This window comes from Schistocerca serialis, chromosome 4 (assembly GCF_023864345.2).
Source record: "Schistocerca serialis cubense isolate TAMUIC-IGC-003099 chromosome 4, iqSchSeri2.2, whole genome shotgun sequence".
NCBI classification, from domain to species: Eukaryota; Metazoa; Arthropoda; class Insecta; order Orthoptera; family Acrididae; genus Schistocerca; species Schistocerca serialis.
This window is the reverse complement of record NC_064641.1, coordinates 238,736,101-238,753,446: the sequence shown is the minus strand read 5'-3', so window position 1 is coordinate 238,753,446 and position 17,346 is coordinate 238,736,101.

Below are 17,346 nucleotides of genomic sequence, written 5' to 3'. Positions count from 1 at the left end.
ACTGCACTTGGGATGCGAAGCGCGGACCCCACGAGGAGGGAGGAGCATGAGATTAGTGTTTTACGTCCGTCGACAACGAGGTCATTAGAACGGAGCAAAATCTCGGGTGAGGGAAGGAAAGCGGCCTTGTCCTTTCGAAGGAAAAATAGCGGAATTTGCCTCAAGCGATTTAAGGAAATCACGAAAAGCCTAAATCAGGATGGCGGGACGCGGGTTTGAACCATCGTCCCCCCGAATGCGAGTCCACTGTGCTGATCACTGAGTACCCCGCTGGACCGCCACAGCGTTCGGTCGTGCTTGGAGTCCATGCGGCAGCTGCCTAAACTTTGCCCTTGCACCGCTTTGATATCACAGTGTAGTCCACTAGGAAGTGTTCTTTGAAATTTTCGTTCGTGTATGAAATCGTTATAGGTACAGAAAGCTGGCTTAAGCCAGAGATAAATTCTGCCGAAATTTTTACAAAGGTACAGACGGTGTTTAGAAAGGATAGATTGCATGCAACCGGTGGTGGAGTGTTCGTCGCTGTTAGTAGTAGTTTATCCTGTAGTGAAGTAGAAGTGGATAGTTCCTGTGAATTATTATGGGTGGAGGTTACACTAAACAACCGAACTAGGTTAATAATTGGCTCCTTTTACCGACCTCCCGACTCAGCAGCATTAGTGGCAGAACAACTGAGAGAAAATTTGGAATACATTTCACATAAATTTTCTCAGCATGTTATAGTCTTAGGTGGAGATTTCAATTTACCAGATATAGACTGGGACACTCAGATGTTTAGGACGGGTGGTAGGGACAGAGCATCGAGTGACATTATACTGAGTGCACTATCCGAAAATTACCTCGAGCAATTAAACAGAGAACCGACTCGTGGAGATAACATCTAGGACCTACTGATAACAAACAGACCCGAACTTTTCGACTCTGTATGTACAGAACAGGGAATCAGTGATCATAAGGCCGTTGCAGCATCCCTGAATATGGAAGTTAATAGGAATATAAAAAAAGGGAGGAAGGTTTATCTGTTTAGCAAGAGTAATAGAAGGCAGATTTCAGACTACCTAACAGATCAAAACGAAAATTTCTGTTCCGACACTGACAATGTTGAGTGTTTATGGAAAAAGTTCAAGGCAATCGTAAAATGCGTTTTAGACAGGTACGTGCCGAGTAAAACTGTGAGGGACGGGAAAAACCCACCGTGGTACAACAACAAAGTTAGGAAACTACTGCGAAAGCAAAGAGAGCTCCACTCCAAGTTTAAACGCAGCCAAAACCTCTCAGACAAACAGAAGCTAAACGATGTCAAAGTTAGCGTAAGGAGGGCTATGCGTGAAGCGTTCATTGAATTCGAAAGTAAAATTCTATGTACCGACTTGACAGAAAATCCTAGGAAGTTCTGGTCTTACGTTAAATCAGTAAGTGGCTCAAAACAGCATATCCAGACACTACGGGATGATGATGGCATTGAAACAGAGGATGACACGCGTAAAGCTGAAATACTAAACACCTTTTTCCAAAGCTGTTTCACAGAGGAAGACCGCACTGCAGTTCCTTTTCTAAATCCTCGCACAAACGAAAAAATGGCTGACATCGAAATAAGTGTCCAAGGAATAGAAAAGCAACTGGAATCACTCAATAGAGGGAAGTCCACTGGACCTGACGGGATACCAATTCGATTCTACACAGAGTACGCGAAAGAACTTGCCCCCCTTCTAACAGCCGTGTACCGCAAGTCTCTAGAGGAACGGAGGGTTCCAAGTGATTGGAAAAGAGCACAGATAGTCCCAGTCTTCAAGAAGGGTCGTCGAGCAGATGCGCAAAACTATAGACCTATATCTCTTACGTCGATCTCTTGTAGAATTTTAGAACATGTTTTTTGCTTGCGTATCATGTCATTTCTGGAAACCCAGAATCTACTATGTAGGAATCAACATGGATTCCGGAAACAGCGATCGTGTGAGACCCAACTCGCCTTATTTGTTCATGAGACCCAGAAAATATTAGATACAGGCTCCCAGGTAGATGCTATTTTTCTTGACTTCCGGAAGGCGTTCGATACAGTTCCGCACTGTCGCCTGATAAACAAAGTAAGAGCCTACGGAATATCAGACCAGCTGTGTGGCTGGATTGAAGAGTTTTTAGCAAACAGAACACAGCATTTTGTTATCAATGGAGAGACATCTACAGACGTTAAAGTAACCTCTGGCGTGCCACAGGGGAGTGTTATGGGACCATTGCTTTTCACAATATATATAAATGACCTAGTAGATAGTGTCGGAAATTCCATGCGGCTTTTCGCGGATGATGCTGTAGTATACAGAGAAGTTGCTGCATTAGAAAATTGTAGCGAAATACAGGAAGATCTGCAGCGGATAGGCACTTGGTGCAGGGAGTGGCAACTGACCCTTAACATAGACAAATGTAATGTATTGCGAATACATAGAAAGAAGGATCCTTTATTGTATGATTATATGATAGCGGGACAAACATTGGTAGCAGTTACTTCTGTAAAATATCTGGGAGTGTGCGTACGGAACGATTTGAAGTGGAATGATCATATAAAATTAATTGTTGGTAAGGCGGGTACCAGGTTGAGATTCATTGGGAGAGTGCTTAGAAAATGTAGTCCATCAACAAAGGAGGTGGCTTACAAAACACTCGTTCGACCTATACTTGAGTATTGCTCATCAGTGTGGGATCCGTACCAGGTCGGGTTGACGGAGGAGATAGAGAAGATCCAAAGAAGAGCGGCGCGTTTTGTCACCGGGTTATTTGGTAACCGTGATAGCGTTACGGAGATGTTTAATAAACTCAAGTGGCAGACTCTGCAAGAGAGGCGCTCTGCATCGCGGTGTAGCTTGCTCGCCAGGTTTCGAGAGGGTGCGTTTCTGGATGAGGTATCGAATATATTGCTTCCCCCTACTTATACCTCCCGAGGAGATCACGAATGTAAAATTAGAGATATTCGAGCGCGCACGGAGGCTTTCAGACAGTCGTTCTTCCCGCGAACCATACGCGACTGGAACAGGAAAGGGAGGTAATGACAGTGGCACGTAAAGTGCCCTCCGCCACACACCGTTGGGTGGCTTGCGGAGTATCAATGTAGATGTAGATGTAGATGTAGGTACGGACCCTCAAGTGTGTCAGGCAGGCTCCATTTCCCACAGCAGAGTGGGTTTTGATGTCTGAGGCGAAGGCTGAAGCCAACGAAAACTTGTTCTTACGCCTGCTAGTGCAGTTCACAAGAACAAGTCGTGAATCAGAATGAGATTTTAACTCTGTAGCAGAGTGTGCGCTGATAAGAAACTTCCTGGCAAACTACGAGAGGAAGTGCTCTACCATCTGAGCTACCCAAGCACGATTCACGCCCCGTCCTCACAGCTCTACTTCTGCCAGTACCTCGTCTCCTACCTTCCAAACTTTACATAAGCTCTTCTGCGAACCTTGCATAACTGGGTAGCTCAGATGGTAGAGCACTTTCCCGCGAAAGGCAAAGGTCCCGAGTTCGAGTCTCGGCCCGGCACATACTTCTAATCAGCCAGGAAGTTTCATAGTCGTGAATAATTGTGATGTTCGTGACCTACCACCTACATCCGATTTTGGCATCAAAAGAAGCTGCTTAATTGACTACAGTCCTAATAGGTGATATGAAATATTTTTACGTAATAAGTGATTATGAAGTAGATATTTTTTTGGTTCATTAAAATTTTCCCTCTCGAATCTCGTTCCACACGTAATATTAAACTGTACTTAACTTCAAGATTGTGATATTCCAGGTAACCCGGAATAAATTATTAAATGACTTTCCTGTGAAAACCCGTATCAGTCAGTGTTTAGCAAAACTGACTAGAATCACTCTGAGCAACTTTTTAAAAAGACTTAAGCTCAGACTGCAAACATTCTGATTGTGATATGCATACGAAGAACTGGATATGTAGGCAGCAAGAACAACACGATTGAAGTCGTCTTTGAACACTCTTGTCCAAAATATTACAATCACCTAGAAGAACACAAATTCAGTATCATCTTTTATTTAACCATTGATAAACTCACAAAAACACAATGTTTCAAAATATCAAGAGAAACAGTAGCTGGTGTATTGATACAATCTTGCTGTGTATACAACGTCCAAAGTAGATTTTCGAACGGGATTAGACATAATTCATTTTTTACAGCAAAGCTTACAATTAGATGCTTGAGAAAAAAATAATCTGCACTGTCACTCTCCCCCCTCCCCCCCACCCTCACTCCCAACAGCCAGTTGCTTCCACGGTTTATAGAAAGTCGCAGATCATACCATACTTCAGACTAGTAGACCAGGACGCTGGCCAAAGTTTACAATACTGCAGCTACACAAGATCATGATTTTAAATCCCCGCATTCCGGTTTGTTTCAGAAGACAGAACTAAACTGACAGATAACAGTGCAGTACATAAAATATCGTGTATCGGGTGTTGTCACTTTCGTACTGGTTAATTTACCACACCCATAGCAAATTGATTACCTGCACAGGAGTGTTGATGGCGGATTTAAGAATCTGCGTCTACATTTGCTGAAGATTTACAGAGTGAATGTTAAAGCAGTCGCATTTAGACATCCTCCATTCCTAAAACAAAGGGCGATAAGTGACTGTTTGCGAAGGCACTCAGATCAACAAACATTTGACACGTGGAATTCTTAAGAATGAAGATAAGTTTGAACTTAGCCTAAGTATGTCAGTTCTCTATACTTTTCATATGCTCTCATCCTTTTCATTTTGTATTTATTCATAAAGATATTGAATACACTCTAAATTGCTTACTATTTAGCTGCGTTACCAAATTCACATATTTCTGTATTAAAATATCTGAAAGGTTTATGTTTTATTTTTAATATTAACAGTTTGTTAAAACTTCCGATTATGTTGTAACATGATACCCATAAGCAGAAATTAACTCTCTCTCTAATTTAGAATGTAAATAACCAGACATCACGAAAAGTGAGGTTGATGACATTATGATGTGCCGAGAGTGTTTGCATTGCTACATTGGACAGATTGGAACGTCAGTCTGCACACTTTGGGTCACACTACCCAAACAAGCCCGCCCCCCTCCCGCCCCCCCGCGCATCCCATACTACTTTACTACTTTCATATTTTGGATTTACTAAACGGAACTCTTTTATAGACTTCTATCGCACATTTTATTATTACTTTATGACATAGGTTTCAGGTTATGAGCACATTTCCTAGTACGTAGCTGATCCCAAAAATGAGAATACAGCGAAAATAAATATTTCAACTTTCTAAGATATCGGTTCTTGACTTAAGGATGAATCTAACTTCTCTGACCACCAGCCTCTACGGACGTCTATGAGCCTAGTGCAGACTGACGTTCCAATCTGTCCAATGTAGCAATGCAAACACTCTCGGCACATAATGTCATCAACCTCACTTTTCGTGATGTCTGGTTATTTACATTCTAAATTAGAGAGAGAGTTAATTTCTGCTTATGGGGCACAAAAAAGCATTGAGAAGCTCTTTCCATATAAAATGTTATTTATCCTGTTTTATGATTTACGTGTAAAAGGTGAACTGCACAATTAGCTTTTCGATTTACCTTTTTTTTCTAATGGCACAATAGGAATCTTGTTTGCTTCTTCAATTTTTATTAAGAATATTGTCAGTAAAGTTGAAATTCATTATTAGTGGTTACTGTTTTATGCTGTTGATTCCCTGTCATAGTCTCCTTGAGACATGTGTAAAGGAAGGAGTCGGTGTATCATATGGTGTAATACTGGATGTTTGTAGGCTGTAGCATGTTGAGAGGAAGCTGTGATGAACGTGTCGGTAGTGGAGGCTCTTCTGTAAATTTTAAATTTATGGTTGCTGTTTTCTGTCTTTAAGCTGATACTCCATATTGATCACTAAGCGCCGGCCGATGTGGGCGTGCGGTTCTAGGCGCTTCAGTTCGGAACCGCGCTGCTGCTACGGTCGCAGGTTCGAATCCTGCCTCGGGGATGGATGTGTGCGATGTCCTTAGGTTAGTTAGGTTTAAGTAGCTCTGAGTCTAGGGGACTCATATCCTCAGATGTTAAGTCCCAAAGTGCTGAGAGCCATTTGAACCATTTGATCACTAATTATTTTTCATGAACTTGTGGAGTTTTTTAGCGGAATCTTTCCACATTCAGAGAATATCATCGACATATATGTACCAATACATATAACCTCTTGTCAATGGTTCACTCTTAAGATAATGAATCTTCCACTTGTCCATGAACATTTGTGCTGGTAAGGTATCAGGACGAGCCCATTGCCAAATCATCTACTTGTTTATAATAACTACTTTGGAGCAGAATTAATTTTATTTAAATAACATTCCACTGTAATAACTAGGCACAACTCTTCTTCTGGATTAATGTTGTATGAAAACAATAGTTGTGGTTGTTGTTGATGTTGTTGTGGTCTTCAGTCCAGAGACTGGTTTGATGCAGCTCTCATTGCTACTCTATCCTGTGCAAGCTTCTTCATCTCCCAGTACCTACTACAACCTACATCCTTCTAAATCTGTTTAGTTTACTCATCCCTTGGTCTCCCTCTAAGATTTTTACCCTCCACGCTGCCCTCCAATACTAAATTGGTGATCCGTTGATGCCTCAGAATATGCCCTACCAACCGATCCCTTCTTCTAGTCAAATTGTGCCACAATATTTCTCTTCTCTCCAATTCTATTCAATACCTCCTCATAACCAATAGATTGTGGTCAGAGTCCACATCTGCGCCTGGAAATGTCTTACTATTTTAAACCCTGAATCTCTGTCTTACCATTATACAATCTGATACCTTCCAGTATCTCCAGGCTTCTTCCATGTATACAACCTTCTTTCATGATTCTTGAACCAAGTGTTAGCTATGATTAAGTTATGCTGTGTTAAAAATTCTATCAGGCGGGTTCCTCTTTCATTCCTTACCCCCATTACATATTCACCTACTACGTTTCCTTCTCTTCCTTTTCCTACTGTCGAGTTCCAGTCACCCATGACTATTAAATTTCTGTCTCCCTTCACTATCTGAATAATTTATTTTATCTCATCATACATTTCATCAATCTCTTCGTCTTCTGCGGAGCTAGTTGGCATATAAACTTGTACTATTGTGGTATGTGTGGGCTTCGTATCTATCTTGGTCAGAATAATGCGTTCACTGTGCTGTTTGTAACGTCTTACCCGCATTCCTATTTTCCTATTCATTATTAAACCTACTCCAGCATTATCCCTATTTGAGTTTGTGTTTATGACCCTGTATTGACCTGACCAAAAGTCTTGTTTCTCCTGCCACCGAACATCGCTAATTCACACTATGTCTAACTTTAACCTATCCATTTCCCTTTTTAAATTTTCTAACCTACCTGTCCGATTAAGGGATCCGACATTCCACGCTCCGATCCGTCGAACGCCAGTTTTCTATCTCCTGATAACAACGTCCTCCTGAGTTGTCCCTGCCCGGAGATCCGAATGGGGGACTATTTTACCTCCGGAATATTTTACCCAAGAGGATGACATCATCATTTATCCATACAGTAAAGCTGCATGCCCTCGGGAAGAAATTACGGCTTTAGTTTCCCCTTGCTTTCAGCCGTTCGCAGTACCAGCACAGGAAGGCCGTTTTGGTTAGTGTTACAAGGCCAGATCAGTCAATCATCCAGACTGTTGCACCTGCAACTACTGAAAAGGCTGCTGCCCCTTTTCAGGAACCACAAGTTTGTCTGGCCTCTCAAAAGATACCTCTCCGTTGTGGTAGCACCTACGGTACGGCTATCTGCGTGCCTCAGCGATACAGATAAATAGTTGTGGTACATTATCTGTAACATCTTTGACAACAATGCTTGAGATAAAGCTCTGTACATCAAAAGAGACTAATTTGGTATTTCTTGGAATCTTAACACCTGGAAATTTGGTAACGAAAATCAAACAGTTCTTAATGCTAGGTTTTCTGTGAAGTTCAATTTTTTCCTGAAGCTGATGTTGATCTTATATTTACTTGTGATTATCGTGAACATCCTCAGCTACATTACAGCCGTAGTGTCAGAGATGAATTAAACTATGTGAATTTTTAACAGACCTTTGTTACACGATATATTAAGGATTGACGTCCGGTCGACTACGAGGTCTGTAGAGACGGGGCACAATCCGTTAGTGGGGTATGACTGGGCAGGAAAGCAGCGATCTCTTTTGAAGGAACCATCTTGACAGCTGTCTAAAGCGATTTATGGAAGGCGTGGAAAACCAAAATCTGGGCGGGTGGACGGATATGTGAACCGGCGTCCTCCAGTATATGTGTTCAGTGTGCTGCAGCTGTGCCACCTCGCTCGGATCGAAACATCTACACTAATTTTTTAATTCCTGTGCCCAACGAATTCCTTTTCCGACTGGCGATGGTATAATGAGTAGAAAAATCGGGTGAAACTTCAACCATTTGTACACTGGAGCACTGTTATTAATGAAACAGTGAACATACGTCGAGCGGGTTGGAGAACTGACTGCAGTGATTTGCTTGGAAGTCTACAAACATTAATTTTAGCTGCAGCGTGTCCTGTGACGCTTCGTCAGCCGCCGGCACGTGGCTCTGTTGTGGCTGCAGGCGAGCGTTCCGCTGCGGGAAGTTGCGACGTCTGCCTGACACGAGTGCCGGCCTCCTGTGATGTGGCGTGTCAGCCGCCTGCGCACACTTGATGTGACGGCCGCGCTTGCGACAGGTGCCTCTCTTTACGACGAAACGGCTCATTAGCATGCGCCGGCGGTTTCGCAGCAGCGGGTTAGTAGTGGAGCTTCATTACTTGGCTCTAACGTGTTCCGCACGTGCCAGCCTCGGAAGAGGATGTCTGCTGGGCGAGCGGAAAATCTGCCAAGACGAACGCATGGGTCACAGCTGGACAGATTCGATGTCAGTGCCTTGTCACTCACACGCCGCGCGTGCTACTAACTCGCGCCATGTTGTACTCCAAGCTAGAATACAGATACACTCCTGGAAATGGAAAACAGAACACATTGACACCGGTGTGTCAGACCCACCATACTTGCTCCGGACACTGCGAAAGGGCTGTACAAGCAATGATCACACGCACGGCACAGCGGACACACCAGGAACCGCGGTGTTGGCCGTCGAATGGCGCTAGCTGCGCAGCATTTGTACACCGCCGCCGTCAGTGTCAGCCAGTTTGCCGTGGCATACGGAGCTCCATCGCAGTCTTTAACACTGGTAGCATGCCGCGACAGCGTGGACGTGAACCGTATGTGCAGTTGACGGACTTTGAGCGAGGGCGTATAGTGGGCATGCGGGAGGCTGGGTGGACGTACCGCCGAATTGATCAACACGTGGGGCGTGAGGTCTCCACAGTACATCGATGTTGTCGCCAGTGGTCGGCGGAAGGTGCACGTGCCCGTCGACCTGGGACCGGACCGCAGCGACGCACGGATGCACGCCAAGACCGTAGGATCCTACGCAGTGCCGTAGGGGACCGCACCGCCACTTCCCAGCAAATTAGGGACACTGTTGCTCCTGGGGTATCGGCGAGGACCATTCGCAACTGTCTCCATGAAGCTGGGCTACGGTCCCGCACACCGTTAGGCCGTCTTCCGCTCACGCCCCAACATCGTGCAGCCCGCCTCCAGTGGTGTCGCGACAGGCGTGAATGGAGGGACGAATGGAGACGTGTCGTCTTCAGCGATGAGAGTCGCTTCTGCCTTGGTGCCAATGATGGTCGTATGCGTGTTTGGCGCCGTGCAGGTGAGCGCCACAATCAGGACTGCATACGACCGAGGCACACAGGGCCAACACCCGGCATCATGGTGTGGGGAGCGATCTCCTACACTGGCCGTACACCACTGGTGATCGTCGAGGGGACACCGAATAGTACACGGTACATCCAAACCGTCATCAAACCCATCGTTCTACCATTCCTAGACCGGCAAGGGAACTTGCTGTTCCAACAGGACAATGCACGTCCGCATGTATCCCGTGCCACCCAACGTGCTCTAGAAGGTGTAAGTCAACTACCCTGGCCAGCAAGATCTCCGGATCTGTCCCCCATTGAGCATGTTTGGGACTGGATGAAGCGTCGTCTCACGCGGTCTGCACGTCCAGCACGAACGCTGGTCCAACTGAGGCGCCAGGTGGAAATGGCATGGCAAGCCGTTCCACAGGACTACATCCAGCATCTCTACGATCGTCTCCATGGGAGAATAGCAGCCTGCATTGCTGCGAAAGGTGGATATACACTGTACTAGTGCCGACATTGTGCATGCTCTGTTGCCTGTGTCTATGTGACTGTGGGTCTGTCAGTGTGATCATGTGATGTATCTGACCCCAGGAATGTGTCAATAAAGTTTCCCCTTCCTGGGACAATGAATTCACGGTGTTCTTATTTCAGTTTCCAGGAGTGTACAATGCTATCTTAGCCACCGATGACTGTGTCTAAGATTTGCCGTCAAGCTGACTCACAGTGAAGGCATCCACGAAATCATTTCTTCGTGGTTTTTATCTCCCAACCCAGAAAATTAATTGTGGGCAGGTCACTTCTCTCAAACCTAAATAGTGAATTTACATGGGTGCGATTTGAGGTGGATAAAGTGATTACTGGCCCTAAGTGTAGATTACCATAGTAAGTAGCTTGTATCTGGAAGGTACGTGATAAAAACAGTCTGTCGTTGTCCAGTTTACACTGAGGCGACAAAAACTGTGGGATACCTCCCAATACAGTGTCGACCCTCCTTTTTCTCGGCGTAGCGCAGCGGTGGCATAGATTCAACATGTCGTTGAAAGTCCACTTCAGAAATATTGAGCCATGCTTCCTATATGTTGTTATTGTTGTGGTCTTCAGTCCAGAGACTGGTTTGATGCAGCTCTCCATGCTACTCTATCCTGTGCAAGCTTCTTCATCTCCCAGTACTTACCGCAACCTACATCCTTCTGAATCTGCTTGGTGTATTCATCTCTTGGCCTCCCTCTACGATTTTTACCCTCCACACTGCCCTCCAATACTAAACTGGTGATCCCGTAATGCCTCAGAACATGTCCTACCAACCGATCCCTTCTTCTAGTCAAGTCGTGCCACAAACTCCTCATTAATTATGTGATCTACCCATCCAATCTTCAGCATTCTTCTGTAGCACCACATTTCTAAAGCTTCTATTCTCTTCTTGTCCGAACTATTTATCGTCCACTTTTCACTCCCGTACATGGTTACACTCATACAAATACTTTCAGAATCGACTTCCTGACACTTAAATCTATACTCGTTAACAAATTTCTCTTCTTCAGAAACGCTTTCCTTGCTATTGCCAGTCTACATTTTATATCCTCTCTACTTCGACCATAATCAGTTATTTTGCTCCCCAAATAGCAGAACTCATTTACTACTTTAAGTGTCTCGTTTCCTAATCTAACTCCCTCAGCATCACCCGACTTAATTCGACTACAGTCCATTATTCTCGTTTTGCTTTTGTTGATGTTCATCTTATATCCTCCTTTGAAGACACTGTCCATTCCATTCAACTGCCCTTCGAAGTCCTTTGCTGTCTCTGACAGAATTACAATGTCATCGGCGAACCTCAAAGTTTTTATTTATTCTCCATGGATTTTAATTCCTACCCCGAATTTTTCTTTTGTGTCCTTCACTGCTTGCTCTATAGCAGTCAATAATTGCCAAATTGCTGACGGTGCATGATATTGTGCAAGAAATCACATGTCGATCATGTCCCATAAATGTTCGAGGGGATTAATGTTGGCCGATGTAGGTGGACAAATACTTCTCTCGAAATGTCAAGAACGTTCTTCAAACAAAGCGATAACTATTTTGGCCAGGTGACATGTTGTGTGGGAACATGAAGTCGATGAATGACTGCAAATGGTCTCCAGGTAGCCTAAAATAACTACTTCCAATCAATGAACTGTTCAGCTGGCCCAGAGGACTTAACCCACTCCATGTAAACACAACCCATTATGGGCCACCACCAGTTTGCACAGTGGTTTGTTGACAACATGGGCTGATGGGTTCGTGGGGTCTGCGCTACACTGGAACTCTACCGTCAGCTCTTAGCATCTGAAATCGGGAGTCATCTGACCAGGCCACAATTTTCCAATCCTCTAGGGCCCGGCTGATATCATCACGATCCAAGGACAGGTGCTACAGGCGATGGCGTGGTGTTAGCAAAGCCCATTAACGCCAAACTTCGCCGCACTGTCCTACCGGGTATATTCGTCGTACAACCCACATAGGTTCATGCAGTGTTGTTTGTCTGTTGGCAGTGACAACTCTAGGCAAACGCAGTTGCTCTCCGTAGTTAAGTGCAGGACGTCTGTCGCTGCGTTTTCCATGGTGACAGCTAATGCCTGAAATTTGGTATTCTCGGCACAGTCTTGACACAGTGTATCTCAGAATATTGAATTGCTTAACAATTTTCGAAAAGGAATGTCCCATGTGTCTAGCTCCAACTACCATTCCGCGTTCAGAGTCTGTAAATTCCCGACGTGGAACAGTACTCACGTTCGAAACCTTTTCACATGAATCAGCTGAGTGCTAATCGCGGCTCGGCCAATGCACTGCTCTTTTACGCCTTGTTTACGTTATAGTACATCCACCTATACATATAGCTATACCGTGACTTTTGTCACCTCAGCGTATTATATTAAAATTTTGATTGTGGTCACTCATGACGAAAAAAGAGACTATAATACAAATGACAGATTTTTTCAGTGTGAACTACTAGTTTTCATTACTATGGGTAGCAGAGTTACTGGGTTATCTTACAAAAGTCGCACCTCGTTCAATCAAATCACGATCTGGGACTATCATATAATCTCACAAAATTCTAAATGGCAAAACAGTGACTACAAGCCTGGCGACGGGGTTAATCAGATCATACATTCGACATATGAACTCGTATTTTGAACCTCAGACCGTAAAACATATGAAACTCCTCAAGCACGGAACAAAATTACCTGACTCACCAACGCCGCTTTTAACGCTCACCGTAAAAATTCCTCGTGCGCCGAGATGAACACCGCCCGAGTGGAGATGGCTGTTCAGAGAAGACGAGGGCAAGTCGTCATGTCAGGGACACCATTCCCTAGTCGTCGCTAAAGATGCGCTGCTCTCTGCTCTCGACTGAGGTCTACAACCGAAATCTAATCCAGGCTGCTGTCGACTGGGTTCCCGGACCGAATCTATTGACTTTGTCTTTACTTTACCCTCCTGAGCTATTTTTGTTGCCAACAGCAAAATTAGACAACACTGCAGCCCAATAGTTAGATTTTCCTCCAGAACGCAGAGTCCCATCAACAGAGCGAATCGCTTACTGACCCCAATCCTAGTTCAAAAGGAAAAGCCAAGCAGTACATGGATGAGTCAGTTTCGAGAAATCTTTATCACATTAATTTTCACCTAACAACCTCTTGTGAAATAAGGAAATTCATTGAAACTATGAAAAAAAAATTCTGTGGGAGTAGATGACATATCTAACAAGACATTAAACAATGTACAGCAGTTGCACCTGATGTTCTGAGGCACATACGTAATGCATAACTAACTCAAGGTATTTTCCCAGACCGGTTAAAATATGTCATTGTCAGGCCTCTCTACAAAAAAAGGCGACACCACAGATGTCAACAATTACAGGCCAGTACCTTTGTTTACAGCATTTTCAAAAACTCTCGAGAAAGTGAAGTGTTCAGGAGTGGTCACCCATCTCAACAGTAATCCGATACTTAGTGAATCTCAGTTCGGATTTCAACAATGCTGTTCCACTGAAGCAGCAATACACAATTTCATTGCCCACATAATACAGTCCTTAAATCGTAAAATGTCACCGACAGGAATTTTCTGTGACTTCTCCAAAGCATTTGTGAACTATGACATTACATTACAGAAATTATAATTCTGTGGTATAATTGGGTAAGCATATGAGTGGTTTCAGGAAGTAGGAAGTTTCCTTATATGCTTCAAGTGATTTAAGGAACTTTGCCACTCCATCTAACTGGGGTGAAATTACATTAGGTATTCCACAGGGTTCGATCATGTGTCCCCTTATGTTCTTGATGTATGTGAATGACCTCCCGTCTTATCTGTAACAAGAAGCTAAACTGAAACTGTTTGCGGATGCTACAAGCATCATTATTAATCCAGTAATAGAAACTCTAGTAGAAAATGTTACAAATAATGTCTTTAGAAAAGTTATTAATTTATTTTTCTTCGAATCGGCTTGATCTGAAATTTGAAAATTCACAGTACATTCAATTTCCTGCTGTAAAGAGGGAAGTTCCTTCAATAAATATAACACGTGAATAAAAGTCAATAGCCAGGGTAGAGCATACTAAGTTTTTGGGTCTACATATAGATGAGAATCTTAATTGGAAAATCCATGTTTTGGATCTCCTAAAGCCACTAGATTCAGAAAATTTTGCAACCAGAATAAATGCCAATTTCGAGGATATAGAAATTAGTAAGCTAACATACTTTAAATTCTACACTCTCTGATGTCGTACGGAATAATATTTTAGGGTTCTTCAATAAAATTCTTCAGGGTATCAGACCGCATCGTCATAATTTAAAATGCGCCAACGTTTCGGCCAGCGTTGCAGCTAGCCTTCATCAGGGCCTTACGTTAACTGCTAAATGAACACACTTGGTTCCTTAAATAGCTGCACCAGAAAATGGAAACAGAGAAGAATGGGATGCTGCCTTTTCTCGACGTGGAAGTTTATCGAAAACCTGAAGATAAACTTGGCCACAAAGTGTACAGGAAACCAACCAATACGGACAGGTACCTTCACGCCTCCTCCCACCATCACGCCACGCAGAAGAAGTCCGCCCTGCACACGCTAACGAAGAGAGCGTACAGGATAAGCGACGAAGAACATCTGAAGACAGAACTTGAACGCCTCAGGTCCATCTTCGGAACTAATGGCTATGGGAAGCAGATGATAGACAGCACCATGTCGACAAGGGAGAAGACTAATAGGGAAGAGGTGAAGGAGGCACAGAGCATTGCTGTGTTACCATATGTACAAGGGGTCACCGAACGTATTGGCAAAATTCTACGAAAAGCCGACATCAAACCAATTTTCCGAAGCAGAAACAAAATATCAGGCATGCTCGGTTCTACCAAGGATGTAGTTGACAAACTACACACAGCTGGCGTGTATGAAATTGGTTGTGCGTGTGGATTAGTCTACATAGGTGAGACGGGACGTCCGATTAGCACAAGGCTCTCTGAACATGAAAGATATATCCGCCTGAAACAACACACTAAGTCAGCAGTGGCGGAACACAGAGACGAGTGCGGGAAACCAATATTTTTTCAAGAAGCCCGCGTCCTGGCGAAACAGCCTCTCACTTTCAAAAGAAAGATTAGAGAGGCGATAGAAATAGCCAAAAGACCCGCCAACATGAATAGAGAGGACGGGTACAAGCTTCCGAGGTCTTGGCTGCCTGCAATAGCAGGGCTACGGAGCGGCGGCAGAGCCGTGGCGGCCCATGCCGGACCACCGAGCTACGGTGGACATTTCTCCTCAGTGCACCGAGTCGTGTTCTGTCTCCAGTTACCGCCGAGTCTACAAGCTGCAGTTTCGTCCGTCGTCTCCGGGATTTAGACTCCGTAGGCATCGTAGGCCAGCTCTGGACTCTACGTAGGTACCACTCAGAGGCACATTGGCTGGACTTTAATAGTTTAGAGGACTTGTAATAAGTTCCTACGTCTAATTGTGCTGAAAATTTCACAAGAAGCAGCATACTTTGACTATTAGTTCCTATGTAATAAATATCATTTTCATACTAATTGTTGGGAATCTTTCTGACTAAAGATAATCGATGCCGTCCTCTTGCATTTCCCACATTCACCAATTCTGTTCGTGTGTAACAGGGAATTTGGATCGAGGAGGGAGGCGTTACGGGATAAACCGCGCAGTTGTGTGAAGCGCTGTACCAAGGCGGCTTAGTGTCTAATTCACGCGCCTAGTAAGCAGGAGACCCGGGTTCGATTCCCGGCCTTGGTACACATTTCCATTCGCCGATTCAGCCTATGTACATAGAATTTTATTTGGTGTAACTGATGATCATAATCCACAAGAAGTACACAGGAAGGAAATTTCTTCAAAATCTCTAACGAATTTACACAATCTGACGCTAACAATGTGGGGAGATACCAAATTAAACTCTAAAGCAAAGACAAACGAAAAACAATCACCTGTTTTTTCTGAAATTGTGATCATTTGCCGTTGTGGCCGAGCGGTTCTAGGCGCTTCAGTCCGGAACCGCGCTGCTGCTACGGTCGCAGGTTCGAATCCTGCCTCGGGCATGGATGGTGTGCCGTCCTTAGGTTGGTTAGGCTTAAGTAGTTCTAAGTCTAGGGGACTGATGACCTCAGATGTTAAGTCCCACAGCGCTCAGAACCATATGAAGCATTTTTTGTGATCATTTGTTTGTCTGTACATGTACACCACATCTACCGATATCCGTCCCATTCGGATAATTTCTTAATGTCGTTTTTTTTCTTTTTTTTAATTGTCTTGTGTGTTTTTTTTACAAAAAAAGTGGATGTGGAGGAGAATGGAGAGAATAAGCAGGATGTAAAGAGCGTGTAATGAAAGAGTATTGTAAAGGGTTGGTGAGAGAAGATGTCTGCTGAAGGTTGTGAGAGAAAGGAAAAAGAAATGGTTGGGACATTCATTGAGAAGGGAGTGCCTGCTAGTAGATGCTTTGGAAGGAGTGGTTTGTGGGAGAAGACTGGGAGGAAGAAGGAGATACAAGATGATAGACGACATAAAAGGAAGAGGAAATTATGCAGACCTGAAGAGGATGGCAGAAGACCGGACAGCCTGGAGAACTACCATGTGAAAACCGGCCTTTAGGCAGAACACTGATGATGATGATGTCTTGTGTATTAAGAAAACAATAAATTCTTATCAGGCCAGCTAGTGAAGTCAAACCGAAATCGGTAACTCAAGTTTCGTACCCCAACAAGTGAGTAGTCAGCAGGTCAGAATATGGATAGACCTATTGCGGATTGCGTCACTTACATTACCCCAAAATCTGCAAAGCATGCGCCGCTCGGCACTAGGCGACGGTCGGGAAGCAAATAGCCATGAATCTTGGTTCTCCCTCATCGAATTTGTATCTTTCAAAAGACTAGTGGGCGTTGACAACATCCCACTCTTTCCGTACAAAACGCACATTAACGGAAATGAGTTTGGTGCCAACCTGGAGCAGTGTACCTGCAATTAGTCAGCTTTTTCGCGCCGAGTACTGTGGTGCTGGCGACACATTTAGCTGGATAAATGAATTTTTTTGGAACGAAAGCATCCGACATTGTGACAAT